Genomic DNA, 20,603 nt, shown 5'->3' with positions numbered 1-20,603 from the left:
AAGTAAATATTTTCTCCAACTGGTGAACCCGCTTATTCGGGATCTAAACTATATACCAAACAGGCAACATGTTATGAGTTGGTCTACTTTTGTTTTCTTTGAACAGAAAAAAACATTTTGGTAAAATACTGAGGTGGTAAAATACTGTGTGGGCCTCTGAACCACATATTTTTCCTAACGGGATGTTCTTCTGCTGAACTCCTCACACTTCATATCCCAATTCATAATATTGGAAGTTCACAAATGAATCTGAGAAGCTCAACTGTTGTTTGGAATCTTGTGATTTTCCTAATACCTACAACAATAATTAGATAATTTATTGATCCCTGCAGGGAATTGTTTTGCCCTCCTGCTACAATTTTAATATCCTTATTATGGGAGCATTCAGCACAGAACTAAACTCAATTCAACTTTCTGGTTTAAACCAAAATATCATGTAAAATTACAAACCATGAACTGTCGAGAGATGAATGTGAGACTTGTTTTTTTCCACATATTAAAATCCACTATCTGCACAGACTGAGTTGAAAATCACTTGACCTTAGCAGTGCTGCCCTTTGACCCCAGTGCACTTTGCAACAACACTTACCATTTAAATTTGTATAATGTAAATATCAATCATATTCAATATAGAATCAAATCCTGGAACGCATTACATAACTTGTTTGTTTTTTCCGTGAACGGGATCAAACAGAAACAAAGAGCAGGACACTATTTGTTCATTATCGTCGAACTGCATCAAAAAATAAAGAAATATGTGAGGCATTTGTGTGCTTCATTATATGTGTGATTCAGAGACATGTGCGAGCGTGTGTGAGTGTGTGTGTGTGTGAGTGTCTGCCTCTATTCACCAAGGAAAAGAGGCCTTTAATGTCCGGCAGGCTGTCTCGTGTTTCAGAGCTACTAGAGAGAGTCACACCACTGCTCACTACCCACAATCCCTGGCGGCTATCTGCTCAGACATGACGGCAGACTGTCAGGATGCAAGGTGTGGCCAAATGATATAAGCCTAACTCCTAAGATGTATTTAATGGAGACATTAAGATGAAGATGTCCTCTGCAGCCTTGGACAGTAAAAAGATATTCTAATGTAAAGCTGTATTATGATGAACTACAATTACACATCAGACCTAAACGCAGTAATTCACCTCAGTGCCGGTTGTTAAAGTGCTAATTGTTTCAACCACTGTGCTCTTTTCATTTTGTCACTCCATCATCCTCACCCATTCTAACTGTGCTAGCCTCCCGCCTCTTTCCTTGTCATAGCTCATCACAGTAGTCTGTGCACTGAAGCCCGACTGTGTGTCATTACAACTGAATGAGAGGGACCTAGGAGAAGTAGAGTGTGTAACAAGGAGAGAGAAAAAAATGGAGGCATAGAACCAGTTGATGAGTGTGTGTTTGTGTTGGAAAACCTACGATCGGGTTTGTATTGCTGCATGGGTCTGTGCCTCTCTATAGCGGAGGTCTGGCTGGTCAGGAGCAAGGAAGTGCTGTTTCTGTTGGTTGGAGAGCGGCTCGGAGTGTGTGTGTGTGTGTGTGTGTGTGTGTGTGTGTGTGTGTGTGTGTGTGTGTGTGTGTGTGTGTGTGTGTGTGTGTGTGTGTGTGTGTGTGTGTGTGTGTGTGTGCACATTGCTCCTGTGTAAACCTCAGAGGCAGCTCCTTTCTGCATGACTAGATGGGGGCCCCTCTCTCTGCTCGCCCGTTACTTTAACCTCTGTTGACCTCTCCCAGTCATCTGACAAAGGTCATCACCAAAGACGATGGGAGAGACTGTCCCCGAACAAGTTTCTTCAACATGAAAGCACAAAAAAGACTGTCACCAGAAGTTTGGACATGGAGGATTTCCTAGATATGCTCTAATTATGTCTCTATTCCAGCTCTATAGGCCAAATAATACATTTGCCAATATGTTGACAAAACATTCACAAATTAATGAGATAAAAAATATCAACCTCCACTGTGGGTTAATCTTATAAAACAAGAGATTCAAAAGCCCAATGTGTAAACAGCATTAGCAGGTGTTCTCTCCCACATCAGTGTATGGATTTCCCCCTGGGGGTGTCCCGATGCACTGGAGGGCAACCTGAGACCAAAACTACATGACACAGCACATCGTAAAGTAAACAACAAGGCTATTAGTTAGAGGTGGAAACCTGAGACACGAGGTCCGTGTATGTGTCACACTTAAAGACTGTTTGATGGTCTATTGATTTGCTCATTTAGTCAACCCCCCCCACCCCCTCTCTCTCACTGATGCAAATTGCTTGAGGAAATTGAAAGATGGCAGAAGGGATGAAATCAGATAAAAGTAAGTGCTACGGAGACAAGAGGTGAGAGAGTGCATAGATGAGGGAGGACTGGACCGAGGCCAAACATCGAGCCAAGTGAGAGAGTAAAACTAATCACTTAAAATAAGTGAGAGTGAAAACAAATAAATATAAATGAATAAATGTAAAGAGATACAGTAGAAACTCAGCCAAAGCTAGCAAGTCTGTGAATGCGTGATGAAGTTTCTGTGCGTTTTTGGAACAACTCTTTTAAGCTACCAACAGAGACCAGTTGAGCACGTTTGTCCTTGTGTGACAATGAACAGATACATTATGACACTGTAAACTAAACTCTTCAGCATGTTAACAGAGCAGATAGGAGGCACTTGGAAGTAGGTTTTGACTGAGTTGTGCCATTTCACTTCTATCCCAAATAAATGACGGGACACCCTAAGCCAAGAACTGTGTTGAACAACTGTGAACTTTGACCCCAAGTACACAAAATACCCCAATGCACTTCTGGTGTGGGAATCTGGTATTGATGGGAAGCAGAAGTTTGAATCATGACAAAACTGTAGAGGACAATGATGGAAAAGTTGATTGTTGGCCGCTTTCAGTTCACTGAGTGAAGTGAAGAAAACAAATGATCATCTGAAACAACCTCGTACTTAATAATCTCACAGTTTGGCTGTTTATCTTCAGCGGCTTTAACCCTAAAATGTTATTAATCATCACTGTGATAAAGTAACTCTGCAACAATAAACAATCCTGTTGAATTAATGTAAAATATAAATAAAAACCTTTTTCATTATATCTCTTTCTCAAAAAACAAACACAAAATCACACATACACACCCAATCTGTGAATCAATTAAAGAGCATCGTCTCCCATGCCCTCCCTCACGTCCTGTCCCCTCAGAAACCCTTCTCAGCATAATGTGCCATTAATCTACCACTGAAAACACATTATTGGCCAATCAATAGGTACGATGGAGGGATAGAGGCAGAGGAAAGAGGAGAAGGAAGGAGGAGAAGGACAGGAGGCAGGGGAAGTCTAGGGGGAGGCGTTTGAGCAAGGATGGGGGTCAACACTTATCCATAACACCAGAGAATGAGCTCCACTATGTGCAGACATGGAACACTCAATGTGGTTTCATGCTGAACGTCAATATAGGTCCATTAACAACAGATACAGTTGTCAGAGTCTCTAACTTTTTCTGCTTCCTCTTTGTGACTAATTTAAAATCAACTTACAGTCTGTTTGTATTTCATCTGAAAGCTTTAGCCCTAATTTTAGTGATATAATCATTACATTCAAGTTCTACTACTGGGATATAAAGGTTCTGGTACTTTGTCCTGGTTGTTGGTTGTCAAACACTTAGCTGAAGTTAAATTAACAGAGAAATATCAGTTATTTGTTGGGGCAACAGCAATGAATGCAACATGTCTGAAGCTGTAGTCTGCCATTCGCCTGGTCAAATGGTTGGTTGATTTGGTCTTGTCCGACCAAACTGTTATTGGTGACAATCACTGTTGTTACATTCATTAGGAGGAAAGTGTCACATCAGAAGCCTCCATGGATAAATCCATTGTTTTCGGCAGCGAAAATGAAGATTTTTACTGAAAACTTTATACTCATGCGACCTAATGGAGACGTATACATTGGCCTCATTTAACATTTACTCAATGTTTTACTCTGAGTCGACTAATTGACACAGTGTTAAAGAAGTCATAGATGCAGCAGCTGTCTTTACTTACAATAGAGTACCCAAAAAAATGAGTAACCTAACAGCAGTTTACATATAAAAGCTCAAAAACCCATACCCTAGCTAACATGTCTGTGTTAGCACGCTCCGTCATCTTTGTGTTTTAATGCGAAATGGACTACTTGTATATCGCCTTTAGGCTTATCACCCACACAAAGTACTTTACAGTACAAGTCACGCACAAACTCATACAGTGCCTCCATTCACAGCCGTCACAGGCAATTTGGGAGCTCAGTGTCTTGCCCAAGGACACTTTGGCATAAAGACTATAGGACACAGGTATCGGATCACCTACGACCTTCCCTATCGCATGAGCTACAACCAAATAAGTCTTTGAGTGTGAACATATCAGATAAGACATATTTCATTATGTTTGGTCAAATAATTAGGATTCTGCCATGATGCCAATGCTGGCTTTTTGTGTATATATAATTCATTTGGCCAATAAGGCTACCAGATATAGTGCATTGTGGTATATCTATAGATTTCAGTTGATCATTACGTTATATGGCTTTAACGTAAGTGTGCTTGTTTGAAGCACACTTACGTTAAAGCCAAATATTTTATATATTTAAATAATTTCATATCACCCCTGTTAATAGCATTACATCTGAATGACATTAATATTCTCAGTATAAATAAAGCTGACTATGTCAGCAAAGCTCTACAGCTTTCCTTCATTTCCTGTCCTTTCACCCACATTTGAACCGATTGTTTCTGTGACACTGAACACACATATGCACACACACAGACACACAGAGATGACCACACACACCTTTAACTACAAAGGCCAACGGAACCTTGCCACACACACCTTGATGGTCTTCGAGCACAAGATGCGGTCATGCAGATCTAAGCAGAGCGGAACATGCACCGTGCGTGTAGCAGAGGTGACCTGCATGCCACTATAGAGACATGACACACTGTAACACCCAAGAGACTAGACAGACACTGGCCTGCTGCCATTTACAGCTTCACTGGATGCTGCTGAGTAAATAACTGCTGAGGAAACCAGTCCCCAAACACACATGTAGTCCTGCTACACATATGTGATCTGATTAGGAGCTACAAAATTTATTGCAAGTCCAATCCAGAAAGATCAACCGTGAAGATTTCAGTGGGTCACTAGGATAGCGCTCGGACAATAAATCTCAGGGACAAGGGCGATTTGAGGTCTGGACTGGAAAACAGCAAGATATAATCAGTATCTAATGGTCCACCATTTGTTACTTTTAAATCCAGGGCTTCAAGTAGCACACCGTGTTTGTTGGTGCCAGGTGAGATTATAGTCAATATTTTTTAAATTTAGAGTTGAATTTAATTTTAAAGGTGGGTTGGTAAGTTTTTTCTTGAACACTTTTTATCTTATTTGTTGAAATCCTCTTCATATCCCAATAGCCATTAATAAATTGAAAAAAATTGAAAATGAAAAAATGCCTCTCTGGCCCTCACGGGACTGTAATGAAGACAACCAATCATGTCTTCACAAGCCGGAGAGACTGAAGCGTGGTTGATAGCCAAGGAAAAGTCGCCTTCTAACAGTTGTCTGTCAGTGCCCATTCATTTGTTTTGCGGGCGTAGCTTTGATGAGAGGGCTGATGGGAAGGGGTGGGATGTTTGAGTTGCATATGGAAGCATGCTCTTGTTAGCTTTTCCAAGATTACCAAACCTAACTCTAAATTGAGCTGCTATTTATCATAAAGAAACCAACATTAAAAGAGACTATCTATTTGTGAATCTTTCTTCAAAAGACCATTTCCAGCACATACATGATGGCACATGAGGAGATAGCGTTAGGTATCCCAGCCAGTGTCCACCATTGCTGCAGAATAAATCTTGAATTGACACTAATTTGGCGTGTACATCTAATTTACAGTGCTGACTGACTCCTATAGTGAAATTAAGTGTTTCGCCCGTTGAGCAGCAACTGTAGACAAAGTAGATGTAATGAAATGTAAAAGTGTTTAAGTGATGCAGTTGTTCTTGATGACAGGGCATATTAAGTGACTATACAGCTCCTGCCTTAGCTCCATGGGTTTCCCAGTTAAATGGACAGCTCTTCCATCAGAATGAGCCAAGACATTCAGCCGGCGGCATTGTTGTAGCACAGTGGGATTCCAACCATGAAGCCTGGAGGATCAGTCTCTGGCGTTCTGGCTTCTTGAGAGAGTTCGACGAAAAAAATTCAAGAAACAATCAATGTCAATGACAGTGTGAAGATTTCCATGTCTGCTCTGCTGACTGTCTGCCACCTGTATCTTAGTGGCTCACTGACCCTGTTATGTGAGCAGAGAATCTCCTGTTGCGTTCTTTATGTCTGAAAACAGCTATTGTGTTTGGGCCTGTCAATCAATGCTGAAACATACGATCTACATTTTTTAAGCTTTAAAATCAAACCCCAACTCTGGCTGAAACCAAGGCTCTGGAATGGATACGACAGAGAGCGTGCTAAGGGACTTTGTACAGATCTTTACCTCTGTCAATAAAGACATGGGTAGGAGTCTGAAAATATGCTATTCCATGCAATGTGAACGTTGTATGAAGCATTTATTCTGGTTTAGAGCATATCCTACTACATTTGGCTAAAAGAGTCGCTTTTAATACCACCAGAAGTAGAATTGGGCTGTGTTGAATCCTTGGAAATTTGAGTGAAATACTGCATCAGCAGCACAGTGGGGGTTCCAACACAGGGTCCTGTGCTCGGGCAAGAAAAAAAGTTGGATAATGCAACATTTCATTCAAAGAGTCAAACCTGGCTCAACTTTTGCAAATATGTGCAGGCATACATTCTTGATCAGGGATGTCAAACTCGATCACTACAGGGTCCGTGTTAAAAATGTCACAACCAATTTGAGGGGCCAAACAGAGCTTATATTCATTGAACAATTCTGACCTGAAGTGGTTATTTATTTTCATCAAAACGTGCCCTCTGCAAAAATAATGATTCATATCCAAATATAAACTTTACAATTAACGTTCCTCCAATAAAAAAAACCTAAACAAAAGAAGGATCAAAAGCAAAAACAAATCCTTGACCCTGAATCCTTTCAAATGACAAATAGTTTCATAACAATGAGTCAGAAATAACCAGATAACTGATATTTTTGGTTAAAAGAAATCCACAGTCAGAGATGTTCCTACATGCAACACACATATAACATAGTTCCAGGCTTTCTGTACCGCTTTGTTTCGGACTTTGCCTGTATGCCTGATGTCCCTGTCTGCCTGTTACCTGCTCCTTGACAATACATTTGAATTAAAGTGACCCGTTTGAACTTTTTGTCGACATCTGAGTCTGTGCGTTTGGATCTTGTGTTTTCTGTGCCGTGACAGTTTTTTAATCTTTCATTTGAGACATCTTGTGTTTGATATCCCACTTGTGATAACTGTTACTTTGCCACAAAAACACACACAACAAAACTCACCTCTTAGCCCTGAAGCGAGAGGATCTCTGGAGGATTGTGCTCACCCCCCTGGCCAATTCAGGGGAGGCTCTAAGTGCTCAGTAATAGCCAGCAATCAGCACAGATGGATAGAAACCAACGTCTCGCCCTCAGGAAAGAAATATAAATAAATAAGATGAATAAATAAAAGCCCTGTGTCCTCACAACCACATATTGCATTGGGCATGTGTTTTATAATGAATATAGATTGAGAGGTTGAAATATTTATGGTCCAGGGGTGGTGTGAGGAGGGTTGGTGGTGGAGGGGATGGAGGGACGCTAATGGTGTGAAAACGCATCCCAAGTGGACGGAAATGAAAAAGGAAAATTCCTCTTGGTCCGGAAGCTTCCAAGCAATTTCAATTTGTGATGCCTTGACTGGGAATCTGTAAAGATGCTTTCAGCAAAATACCTTTAGGATGATTCTTTTTCCCTGGTGGCACAAAGATAATCTTAGCTCAAGTATCATTATAGAAACATTGAAGTATCCTGCTTGTTAAAAAAAGCATCTGCACTGATGATACCTTCTTCATAATGCCTATGTGATGTCATAAAACAGAAAAACACAAAAGACCCCACTGAGCATTTGCTGAATGCCTTAACACTTGGTTTCCCCTTAAGTGCCCTCTGCACCCCCATTACCTAATTTGCTTGTATGAAGCCGATACACCTAACAGCCATAAATAGTTAAATCCCTCCATTGGTCAGTGGAGAGGTGTCTGGGGACACAGGCTGACTAAGAACAACCCAGGGGCTCGATGAGGAATAACCGTGTAGACTGCTGCAAAGAGAGAACATATTGTCCCTGACAAGAACAAACATTAGACTGATAAACAAGTGGCTCGGGGTGAGCAAGCGTTTTAGGGAAGCATGAGAGAGAGAGAGAGAGAGAGAGAGAACAAACTGAAAGCGGTAAGAGAGAGTCAGAAGAGATGAGCTGAGATGAGCGCTGACTCCAAAAATAGTCCCACTGAAGCCTCGGGAGAGCTCCGAGATTCACCCTTTCCCTTTCACATCGTTACCTGGGATCAGCCTCAAGATGTTTCGTGTTGGTGTGTTTGTACACATACACAGCTGTGCGTGCATTGCGTATCTGAGAGAATATTTGTGACATTTTGTATATATTGAATGTATTTGAAGCGTGTTACCCCATAAATGTGTATGATTGCTGCTTTACTTCAGCCTGGACTAAACTGTGATCACTAGAAGGCATTTAAGTAACCCTGTTTAACCTCTGGCTCACCAAAGCAACAGAAATGCGATGTTCACCACTATGTTGCACAGCAATTAAGCGTGCGGAATAGAGATGAACATGACAGCTAAGTCGACATTAACTACTTCTGCCCTGCAGCACTGAGATTGTCTATCAATAATAATGTGCATGTCTCATAAAAGTGTCTCCCGGCTCTTCTGGCGTTGATAAAGGAATCCGAGATCCCTCTTTTCAAAGCCGCACTTCTCCCGGCACTTTCACTACTTAAGCGCATAAAGCTTGCTTGTTGTCAGAGAGAAAAGTATTCCTGTCTCAAAGTAAATATTTTGTCCTGCATTTGAGGGGCGGTTTCAAACTTAAGTGTTTTAAAGTGTCGTTTGGGGTTAAGGGGCTTGAATGAGTGCTGGAGAATATTTGAAAGAGGAAACTTCTGGAGGCAGGCGGGATAAAAAACTTGATAGTCTATTGGGAGGGTTTAATAATGAAAAGAGAACATGTGGACTTGCTGGAGTTAAGTACACTTAGAGGGGCACTCAGAAGTGTTGTGGAAGAGATACCAGATGAGAAGTTGGGACAAGGAGGTGCCAGAAAGATGGTTAACAAATCGCAGATCTGAATCTGGGTCGATTCTCAGTCTCTCAAGGAAACTTCTTCTTTACTGTAATTGCAATCAAGCAACCACACCTCCCCACACCTGATTATCCGAGAGTGTCATACAGCACACTGCAATAATATTTCTGCATTCAAGTAAATGTGAATGTATTCCATTCATAAGCAAGAATTACTGAGTGCCGGTTTCTGGATGTTATAATGGAGGAGAGTGAACAATAAATGTAAGTGCATTCCACCCGTGCATAAACACAAGAATATGTGTGTAGTGTGTAATCTCTCTCCCCCCCCACTCTCTCTCTCTCTCTCTCTCTCTCTCTCTCTCTCTCTCCCTCCCCCTCTCTATCTCTCCCTCTCTCTCTCTCCCATCAGAAGGTTTTAATAGAGTAGTATATTCCTTTGCATTTTACATGACTCTAGGGCACGCTGCTCTCGCCTGTCTGCTCTGCTCAGATCAGACGCTCAAACTGGAGCACAGAATGGACTGCAGGTCTTCATACCATCTCTCTCTGTAATCTGTGTGCGCCTTTACAGTATGAGTATATTTACTGGCATGTGTGCATACCTTATATTACTGTCCCCAAAAAAGTTTCAATACAGTCAAACATTTTTAGCATTATGTTTGCTCACATAATAGTTTGAGCTGATACAACTGTCACTGGGTTGGTTAATATGGTTTGCAGTTGCTACCTCTCCCAGTTGGTTGGCTGACCACTTTGGTTAATACTGATAAAATCTTAACAACTACTGTTTAACTACATTTCTGGTCCCTAGAGGATGAATAATGATTTCTTTGGTGATCCCAAACACATTTGACAATTAATGAATGGGTTTCCAGGAATTTTACACACACATACTGTATGTTCCTCTCAGGATGAATTGTAACAACGTTGGTGAACCTCTGACTTTTTTCACCTATCTCCATCATAACGTCAAAATACTTTGGTTTATGACTAAATATCCACAAAGCTAATGACATTCTCATCACATAAATAGTTTTAATTCAATTAATTTGAATTTAATTCAAAAACTGAAAACAAAAAGAAAGGAAATGTTTCAGTTTTTTTCAAATATCAGAAGCAGAACAGAAGCAACCACACATTTTATATTGTTTCTCTAATAATACTGCTGACTTTGCTTTGAGTAAATCTAAAAACACCACCTACAGTCAATATTTCTCCAGAAAAGCTACAGTAATAACAGATTAGTGGGACCAACTTTTGGCAGCAGATGAAATAACAGTAACCAAGCCCTGGTTTCTGTTTTTTTTCATTCTCTCTCGGGCAGTGACATCTCCAACCATCCACTCTGATGCATTTCTTTGTTTTCACAACACAGGAACAGGTCTCTGAGGCCTTTTCTCACACTCCCCCTCTCCCACGCCCCCAATGACTTCTGTATCATATACAGCTTAAAGTCCACAGTCTTAACTATTCATTGTGTGTCCTTTAAGTACATACTTATAACAAAGAATACTAATCTATTTTCAATCATGTCTTCCGGGTGTAATTTTCACCTATTCTTGGCATAGACATAAAAAGAGCAAGAAAACAAAAATGGTACAACAAAGGTGGGATCACATAAAATTATAGCAACATTTCCTTTCTTCTTCCCAGACAAGAAACCTAACATGCTGCAGGTCTGGGTCATGTCAGCAAGAGCAAATGGGATGATTAGCTGCAAATAAATTATAAAACCATACCTGCTTGATAATAACCGATAATAACTGACGTCAGACGCTTTATCCTTATTAATCATGACCTAATCTAGTTTCAAAGCTAACATGAACAATGTACTTAACGCTGCTTCAACGCCGAAACTGGCCCAACCACTGTAGCCTGCAGGTTGACTGAGCACAGAGAGCCAGCTCACGTTTCCATACGAGAGGGCAGTGAACTGGACTGAGAGAGAGAGAGAGAGAAAAGACGATAGTGAGGGAGGCTTGACCACAGATGTAAAAGAGAGCGGATGGAGGGACGGGAAAAATAGATGAGTTAACAAGAGAGACAATAAAGTTTAATACACTCAGTGTGCAACTGGGAAATTCTTTCTCCTCTTACAAGGCACATTAGGATGAAGACAGTTGTATTATGGCTTATTGCGTTTTATAGAAATGCCAATAGAAGTTTAATGACTATTTCAGCGGAGACACAAACACACTGTATTGTAAGCCCTGTGCATGTGCAGTTATGCGTTGGTGTGTGTGTGAGAGCGTGTACACACGTGGGTTTCTTTTAACTTAATGCAAATTTAATGAGACTCGTCCTGCTTGCCTGAAGAAAAGTGCCGCCAAATCCTCTCTTCCTCTCTGACAGGGCGCAGAGTGACTGCGCAACTATTAAACAGAGTAATTGCCAACATGACAGACCTGTCTGACAAAGGTTCAATTTAGACTGAGGGAATAAGATCGTACGGTCACAGAGAAAAGATGGCACATATATGAGAGAGATGGACAGAAATGAGGACATGGATTAAGTTAAAGGATAAATTAAAGGATAATAAATCCCATCAGAAGAGCAAAAGGACAAGAACCATCAACGATTGGATTCTTTTTACAAGTGTTGTGTAGCCAAAATTGACATCTTAGTCCTAATCCTCTGTGCCACAGAGCTCCACTGGGGCCAAAAGGTTCCTGTATTATAGAGACAACAGGCTAAAAGAAACAAATCCAAAAAACTAAACATGCACCATTTCCCACACATGAGAGGGAGTTTTTGCACTTCACACATGGTTTCATGAAGCAATTCCTGGTTCGTAAACGTGTTTCGTGATGATGCACATTGATTATCTTAGTTAATAGTAATACTGTTATATGTTGATGATGGTCATCTGGTACATGGGTTTGATCTGGTCTTCTTTTAGCAGCTCGTATGAGTGTTGGGGGAGGCAGAATTACTGATGTGCAAACAAGTGATTAAAGGCATATCTATGTGGTTTATAAGTCTTATATATCTCATATACATAATTATGATTTAAAAGCTTTATGAACTATATGCACAACTTTATAATTCGGATAAAAACATGTATATTTCTGTCTTTTTTTGCATTTACTTGAGTATGAGGCATGAAACAGCCTCCAACAAACACACAATGTTCTCCTACAGTGCTAATACAGAAGAAGAAAAAAGAGATTTCCAACATATTAATGAGGGGTTTTTTTTCCACGCCTTCAGTAGACGACAATATGCTTGTGACTTGGTGCCACAGACAGGGTAGGGAAGTTGGAAAGTTTTGAGACATGGATTAACAAATTGTTGCTTTGGGTCTTTTTTTTACGTTGGATTTGTTGACAGTAAGAATGGATGATGCCAGACTCATCCTCCCAATTTGATTTTTTAAATAGCAGCATTGCGTCAAACCCTGGCATCAAACAGAACTAAAATCTCTGGCTGTTATCCTTGCAGCAAAGTTTGACGACCTAAAAATATCTGCACGCAGCACTCTGCCCTCTCTCCATCTTCACACTAAATTGAGTGGCTCAACACAACTCGATTCACAGAGTCTAGGTAGAGTTATATTGATAAATATTAGATGGGATACTTTTATTGCACGGAGCTTGTCGTGTTTGTTGTTTGAGAATTGCGTTGCCTGTACTTACACAGCAAAGACGAGGCCGAGTGGAGGAAATTTAAGCTAAAAACACACACACATAAGTAAACCTACAGAAATAGTACACACGCCACAAGAAGGGAGGTAAAAAAAAAACAAAAAGGAAGAAAACGAATTGCTGCTCCAACTTAAATACAGTCTGGATCTCACCTGGAGCGATCAAAGAGGTGTTTTGTCTCTAAAAAGCTTTTAAAAATGCTGCAGCGTCTTCTTGATTTAATCAATATTGCAAAGGTGTTGTGGGGATATATAAATAAGTGAATACAACACATTTCCAGACTAAAATGCTCTTATTGCTGCAGAGTTTTCATGTATGCCCTCTGGCCAAGCAGCACAGGAACATGTGTCCCATTACAGAGTGGAAATGTGTGGAAGAGACAAACACAGCGTTTTGTTCACAGAATAAAAATGAAAACAAAGATGTTGGACTGGTGTAGTAAATGGATCTTTTTTTTACATTTCATTAAACCTCTTTTTGAGCATCTTTGGTTCAGTCAGTTTGTCTGTCTCCAGACTTCATGTTACAGACGGGCTGAGTGTGACTTCATCTGCATCTCACTGTCCAGTTAAACACGTCCACCAGATTTATCGTTATGATTTCATCAGCTCTCTGTGTGTGTGTGTGTGTACGAGGGAGGGAGAGTGTTACAGTGAGAGAAAAAGTGTGTCTATGTCTTGATTTATGATGCTGTATTGGTAATCAATATGGTTCTTTTAAGTCATTTAGATGCAGTGATTGATACTTGGAGTGGTCAGCATATGGACTGGGAACTCGAGCTCCTCTGACCATTCCCACATGGGTAACACTATCTGCGCTGAAACCAGTGCATTTATTGTTTGTGCTCAAGTGAATTAGCTGGAAATAAAAAGGAAAAATTAAAAACCACTTGTCACTAACTGAAGCCTTTGTGAGCAGATATTTAAAGAACAAGCTAATATTTAGCTTGTGCTGCTGCAGTAAAGCACGTGAGGCCTGAAATTTTAAACATGGGTGTCATCTTCATTGGTTATGATTCAGTCCCTGGAGTTTATGAAGTACTGCACAGTTTAGTTCAGGGGGTGATTCTTGTCTCTCTTTCATGTGCTGCCTCCTTTGATAGGAGGGTTAGATGAAGATAAGAACATACAGAGCCCTCTCTTTGGTCATCTGTCAGCAGACAGAGACAAGACTCCCTCCAACAGACATACTTTACCTCCGGCCAGGCACGGGAAGAAAGGTAGCTATTTTGATTGAGCTTTGATTAAATGTTGTTAACAATGCAGAGAACTGGTTTGGCCTTTTCCTGCCACGGGCTGATACTACAAAGACGTTCCACATGTGCTTTTAGGAACAAGAGACCGATACACTCTCAGAAAAGCTGTTCCCGAATTAAATCAGAACTAAAGCTCATATTTCTATCTATTTGGATTTGGATTTTAGAGGATTTGGGAATAATAAAATACATTTTTCCAAAAGCTTATTTGTTCATAAAAGTTCTGATTGTTTCGCATATTTCAGATAGGAAGACACAGAGGAAACGTTGCTCAGAGTGTCTTCATCTAACCTGTGCTAACAGCCTGTGGGGCTGATCCAAACTATCAGAGAGGAATGTTTCATCCAGGGCGATGAAAGACAACAACTACACTCATCTTATCAGCTCCTGGTCATCAGGATGGTTACTCAAAACCCTGCATGGGGGATCAGAGCCCTGCAGAAAAATAAACCCATACATACCTGCGACAGCCACATTTGCAAACGCTCAAACACACACACACACACACACACACACACACACACACACACACACACACACACACACACACACACACACACACACACACACACAGATATATGAACTAGTCTAATTTAAATAATGAGTGAACAACTACTTACAGAGGTCGATGACAGTTGAAATAGCCCCGCCAAGAAATAATCCACCCAACAATGACTCTATTATTTCAGCTTTAAAATCTTTGGAGTTTTTGGTATGGTTTGTTGTGACAAATACGTTTTATGTTTCTTTTTTTTTGATAGAGAAACCAATTGTGAAGTTAAACTATTATAGTTTATTATAGTTAACTACTATATACAAAATTATGTAAGGATATTTCAAAAGGAGTAAATGTTTAATATGGTGACAGTATAGTCAACTATAAAATAGAAAAATGTATTGACATGCAGAGCCCCAAATCCAACAAATAATTATAATGGCATATATGAGCCAATGCAGATATAGATTCATTTGATGATTTATTATTTGGAACATTTAGCTAAAAGTTATACACTCCAACAGTCCTACAATAACTTTCACTTCATTTTCCATTTTTGTTCAAACTGTTTGAGAAACATGTTGATTTAATTGTTTGATCATTTTTGAGGATGCAGTTTAAGGTGCTGTTCTTTCATTTTATTGTCTTATATTTACAGGTGTAACTAGAGAATGCTTCATAAGAATACATTGGGTCTAGTGTGGCACCTAATAAACTGGCAAAGGAAGGTATACCTGCTCTCTTTATGGACAAGTGTGTTTCTACTGTTTAAATGTAATTGCAAAATTTGGGAAAAATTTCAAAATTTCAAACAATCAAAAGAAAAATAAATAAAAAAACGTTTGATTGCAAATAATGATCTACCAAGATAAAGGCATAGAATTGTAACTGCTGCTGCCGTTATTTGCATTTGAGCTCATATAATACAGAGGCTCTTCTTGAAACAAGTACTAAACTAATATACTATACTAGAAAGAAAAGACAAAGTAAAAGGAAAGACAGTGCAGCGACTTCAATAAACACAACACTGAGAGCTCACAACCATGTTTAACAATCGCTCTACCGGGTGTCTCATTGATTATTTTGGGCTGAAACTGTAACAAAAAGCCATCTGAACACAAACAGGCATGCACACTCGCGTATCGGATCTCACAGGCCAGTGTTGCGCTGATTGCGATAGATTTCAGATGAGGATCAACACTTTGAAACTGAGTCTATGACCTAAGGGCTGAGAGGAAAGCAGGAGGAGAGGAAGAGAGAAAGATGCAGAAAGAGAGAGAGAGAAGAGAGAAAGAAAATTGCCAAGGAGAGAAAGAAAGAAAAACAGTTCAAAGGAAAAAAAAGAAAGTGAGAAATAGGTACATAACCCAAATTTAAAAAAAGACCAGTAGAGCTAATTCTGGCTTCTATGTTATGTCTATGTTGTATTAGGAGTCATAATAAATAGCCTTGCCACATTCACGAGTACTTGTGTTTTCCTGTGTGCAATCTAAGAAAGATGTATTCATAACTCGCCGCTCATAATCCAATCTGTGACTGATTTAGCTGTCTGCTGCCCAGGAGCCAGGCCGGCGCTATGGGATACCCCATCCAACACTCTGCTTTCCCACATCGGGACAGCGGGACACTGGGATACCCCCGCGGGGCCGGAGCTGGGTCGGAGCGAGCCAATCACCTTAGTCTAAACTGACGTGTCTGTTTAAAATACACACGCACACACACTCCAGGTAGTGTGCGTGTCAAGGGTTTGGGGGCGATACTGCATCAGTGAGGATATGTGCTTTGGCCTGTGGTGTAGAATATCGCCCCTCGAGAGGCTCAGGAGGTGTGTGTGTGTGTGTTTGATCTGATGTATGTATTTCTAAGTTTCTGTGACTATGAGAGATTGAGCGTTGCATGTTTTGGCATGTTCGCCAGCTTGTAACAGAAACGAAAAAAGGCTCTTAGAGATATATTTGACTCCATAGTAATGGTATATTTGAGCAGCCTAAAAGATATTCACAGTCATACAAAGCACACTGAGGAAATACTCACTGGCATTAATCCTCAGGGCAGTGAATTGAAATTGCTTTCCCCCTCAATGTCTGGATAATAATCATCCCCATGATTTTCACGACTGTCTTTCAAATGTTCCTGGCTGTAGCCTCTGGCCTTCGTTTGTTTCTAAAATACCGTACCTCCTTCTATTATTAGTCTCATACAGGGATCGTGATCTGAAAATACAGAGCAGTGATGAGTATTTTCAGTAATCGCTCCTCCCGAGCCCTGCTTGCCTTCTCCGTCAGAGCAGCGTGAACTTACCCAATATAACCTAAAATTGCAGAACATAATCACTGAACTCAAGGCCTTAGGAGTTAACAACCAAAAACCAACAAAAAAACATCCTGGGTCCAGGGGTCATAGTAACTAGGGGGTATTGTTGTTCCCTCGATCTCTCGCCTCTCACCCTCCGTAATGAATATGAGAGGCCTAACAGACCCTCAGTCTGACCTCCAATAAGTGCTCCACGCTTGGAAACATGAATTGCCGTCTTCAAAGCGCTGCCACTTCCTGAATGTTGCCCTTTCACTGAATGTGTGAAGTGTGCAAATGTGTGTGTGTGTGTGTGTGTGTGTGTGTGTGTGTGTGTGTGTGTGTGTGTGTGTGTGTGTGTGTGTGTGTGCACGCGCACGTGTGTGTTGCACAGGCACACACACAAATGCAGCAGAGGTGACTGCCCCCTCGAGCAGTGAGGAGAACCAGGGAATTCTAGGCTCACACAAATTTCAACAGTCACAATTATTCATAATTGCGGAGAAACATATTTGTGTGTGTGTGTGTGTGAGTGAGAGAGAGAGAGAGAGAGAGAGAGAGAGAGAAAGAGAGAAAGTTGAGAGACCCACAAAATGACAAATTCAATTAAAGGCTAAAAGAGTCTGGCAAACTAGCAGGAAAAATAGCGAATGAAAGAGGGTGAAACTGTTTACTTTTTGCCAAGTTGTGCTACCAACAGAGCAGAGTGAATAGGTGGCAGTTGTGTTTAAAATAAAAAACATATTGTGAAGGCTAATAAACTGTCAGCAACTTTTAAAATAGTGCTAGTTAAAACGTTTCCAATCTGAGAGAAATAGAGCCATTTGGATTTCATCTAATCAACGGTAGACCATAACCTAAGGTCCAAAAAGAAAGTTTTATCTTGTGCTTGAGAAATGATTTCAGTTAAATGTGTACTTTCACACGCTTCCTCAAACAGGACACAATCAACTGCAATTAATCTGATCAATGGAATGTTAAACGCTGTACAGGATATGCTGCGGTAGGACTAAGTGCCCTCGAGCCCCATCGAGGATATTCGACGTGATGGAGAAAAACCATGTCCCCATCTCCTCAGGGGGCTAAATCTCTCCCATGTTAGATAAATTAGTCTGGGTTAGTACCTGGACTTCCTATAGTCAACTTGCAACCTTTTGATCTCTAACTACAGCAAAATGGATCCAAGCTGATGAATTTGTACGGCCTGGTTATGATTGATTATGTGGGCGCTTGGGACGGAAAGGCCTGCCAAAGTTTATTTTGAGGTTTTCTCGCCGCTGGAAGGAAAGTTGGTTTCTTTCAAAATGGAAGGATTTGGAGTGAAATGGGAACTGCATTAGAGAGAAAAGGCAGATGATTAAGAAATACAGCATTAAGGCACAGAAAAACATACAGAGCAGTGACTGAGGCCTGAGTGTGTGTGTGTTTGTCAGTGTGTGTGTGTGTGTGTGTGTGTGTGTGTGTGTGTGTGTGTGTGTGTGTGTGTGAGTGTGTGTGTAGGAGCGAGACAGAGGTCTTGCGAGTGGTGCGGAGCTGGACAGAGGGCAGATCTGAAGTTAAACGATGACTCTAATGAATGATGCTGTAATGATCTTGTCTAGGTTTGTAAAGCTGGTTTCCATACAAACCAAGACAAGATGGAGAGTCAAGCTGGAGGCCATAGCACGCACGCACGTACACACACACGTACACACGTACACACACACACACACACACACACACACACACACACACACACACACACACACACACACACACACACACACACACACACACACACACACACACAGGATAAAACAGAAACACATGGCGATGTGCGTTTGTGTGTTGTTGTGTGTAGGTTACACAAAGGAGCATACAATTACTTCACACCCACCCCTCAGTCTTCAGTTGCTTTCTGCTCTTTACCCACTAAGCAGGAAGTGGACTTTCTATTTCAGAAACTATTTGAAGTCACATTTTGCCCATCCAGACTGAAGGGTGGACAGTTAAATTAAACCACAATAAATATTAACTAAACTTATCATTAACACTTGTATCACTACATCGCTAGGTTTTTACTGCAACATTCAGTTTTTTCTCTGTCTTTTTTACAATTAAACTATTTGTAAATACAGGAACTGTGCTGGTAAGTGTTAAAAAGTAATACTTGGTGTCATCCAAGTATCTGCAAGCCCCGACATTTATATTTGACTCGAAACAAGGTCATTTCCACCGCGTTGTACGCCTAAAAGTCCACCAGAAGTGGCTAAGCTAGTGGACGTTTCTGACGGTCCCTGAATGCACCTTGTCGAAAGATATCAGCGTACATTTAGGCTTTAAAACACGATGTAAATGACCTCATTTCGAGTCGAATATGAATGTCTGGGCTTGTGGACACTTGGATGACACCACAGGAGCAGTATGGAGTCATGTTGTTTTTTTTTTCCTATTGTTTTTTTACGTCTGAAGATAAGTCTCTAATATCTTCAGTTGTATTAGATTCGGCTGCTACACTGTTTACCCCTGAAACTCCAGCAGTGTTTTGTGGACTCAAACACTTCACCCCCCCCCCCCTCGATCGGCATAGTGGTGAGTAGATAATGAGTGAATTAGCATTTTTGGGTAAACTATTAAAATTTTTTAACAACAAACCTTCACTCAAAAGCAAATATCTTTATTTCTTTGAAGTTTAAAGACTTTAATCATTTGACATGTATTTTGACAATTACCAATCATATAAAACTTTTTATCTTGATAACATTTTTGAACATTTTGCCCAGTTATCTTAAATAAGTAAGTAATAAAGTAATTATCTTAAATTTACCGAAAACCGATTTTTTTCATTTAGATTAAAATGCAGTAAATTCAGTTTGCCTTCAAAAGCTGCACAATCAAACCTCCTGGATTGTCAAGACAAACGTAATAAAACTGACATCATATGGTTGTGGGTCATGCCATCCATTGGAACACAATATAATCAGACTTGGATTCCTGATTTTAATAAATATGTGATGCCACACATCATGAACCAGTATCCTTACACATCCCAGGCTGCGCCTGCTCAAGCATCAATAAAGCCACATACGATGATGTGATGAGTGCAAAGTGTCACCCACATAAATACTGCATTCAAATCAATTTACCATGAAACACCGGCTGTACCCATGAAAGTTTCTACACTAATGAAACATCACAATTAGGATGTTCTACTGGAAAATTTGAACAAGTTGCTCAGATCTTGTTACATGTGCTTCACATGTAACAAGATCCACCATTGGCCTGATAATCTCAGTTTGTTGATACAGATACATTGTTATTCTATACATTTGGATCATGACATTTTAAAATGTTTTAACAGAAAAAGCACAAGAGTAAATAGGAACATAAACAATGACTGAATTCCAGTTTGCTGCATCGATTTCAGTGGTTGTTAGTGCTGGAGATCCTGATGATGTCATGGAGCCATGGTTAAATGTCATATTTTACTACTATGACAAGTCAAACATTTCCAAGGTGAGAAGGGTCAATTAACTACTGACCTACCTGAATTACTGATATTTAGTATTTGTAAACAGAAAAAATGTAGGGTTACACTAATCCATGTAAAAAACGGATATACGTTTGTGAACATGATTTGGACACAACCACAAGATGAAGAAAAATGATACATC

At 40.3% G+C, this 20,603-nt stretch overlaps 1 pseudogene; it reads right to left on the bottom strand.

Moving 5' to 3' along the window:
* The window catches only part of LOC118117186, a 267,659-nt pseudogene that overhangs the window by 151,525 nt on the left and 95,531 nt on the right, over positions 1 to 20,603 (bottom strand).

This window comes from Hippoglossus stenolepis, chromosome 2 (genome assembly GCF_022539355.2).
Source record: "Hippoglossus stenolepis isolate QCI-W04-F060 chromosome 2, HSTE1.2, whole genome shotgun sequence".
Classification (NCBI taxonomy): Eukaryota; Metazoa; Chordata; class Actinopteri; order Pleuronectiformes; family Pleuronectidae; genus Hippoglossus; species Hippoglossus stenolepis.
This window is presented reverse-complemented; position numbering and strand designations above follow the sequence as displayed.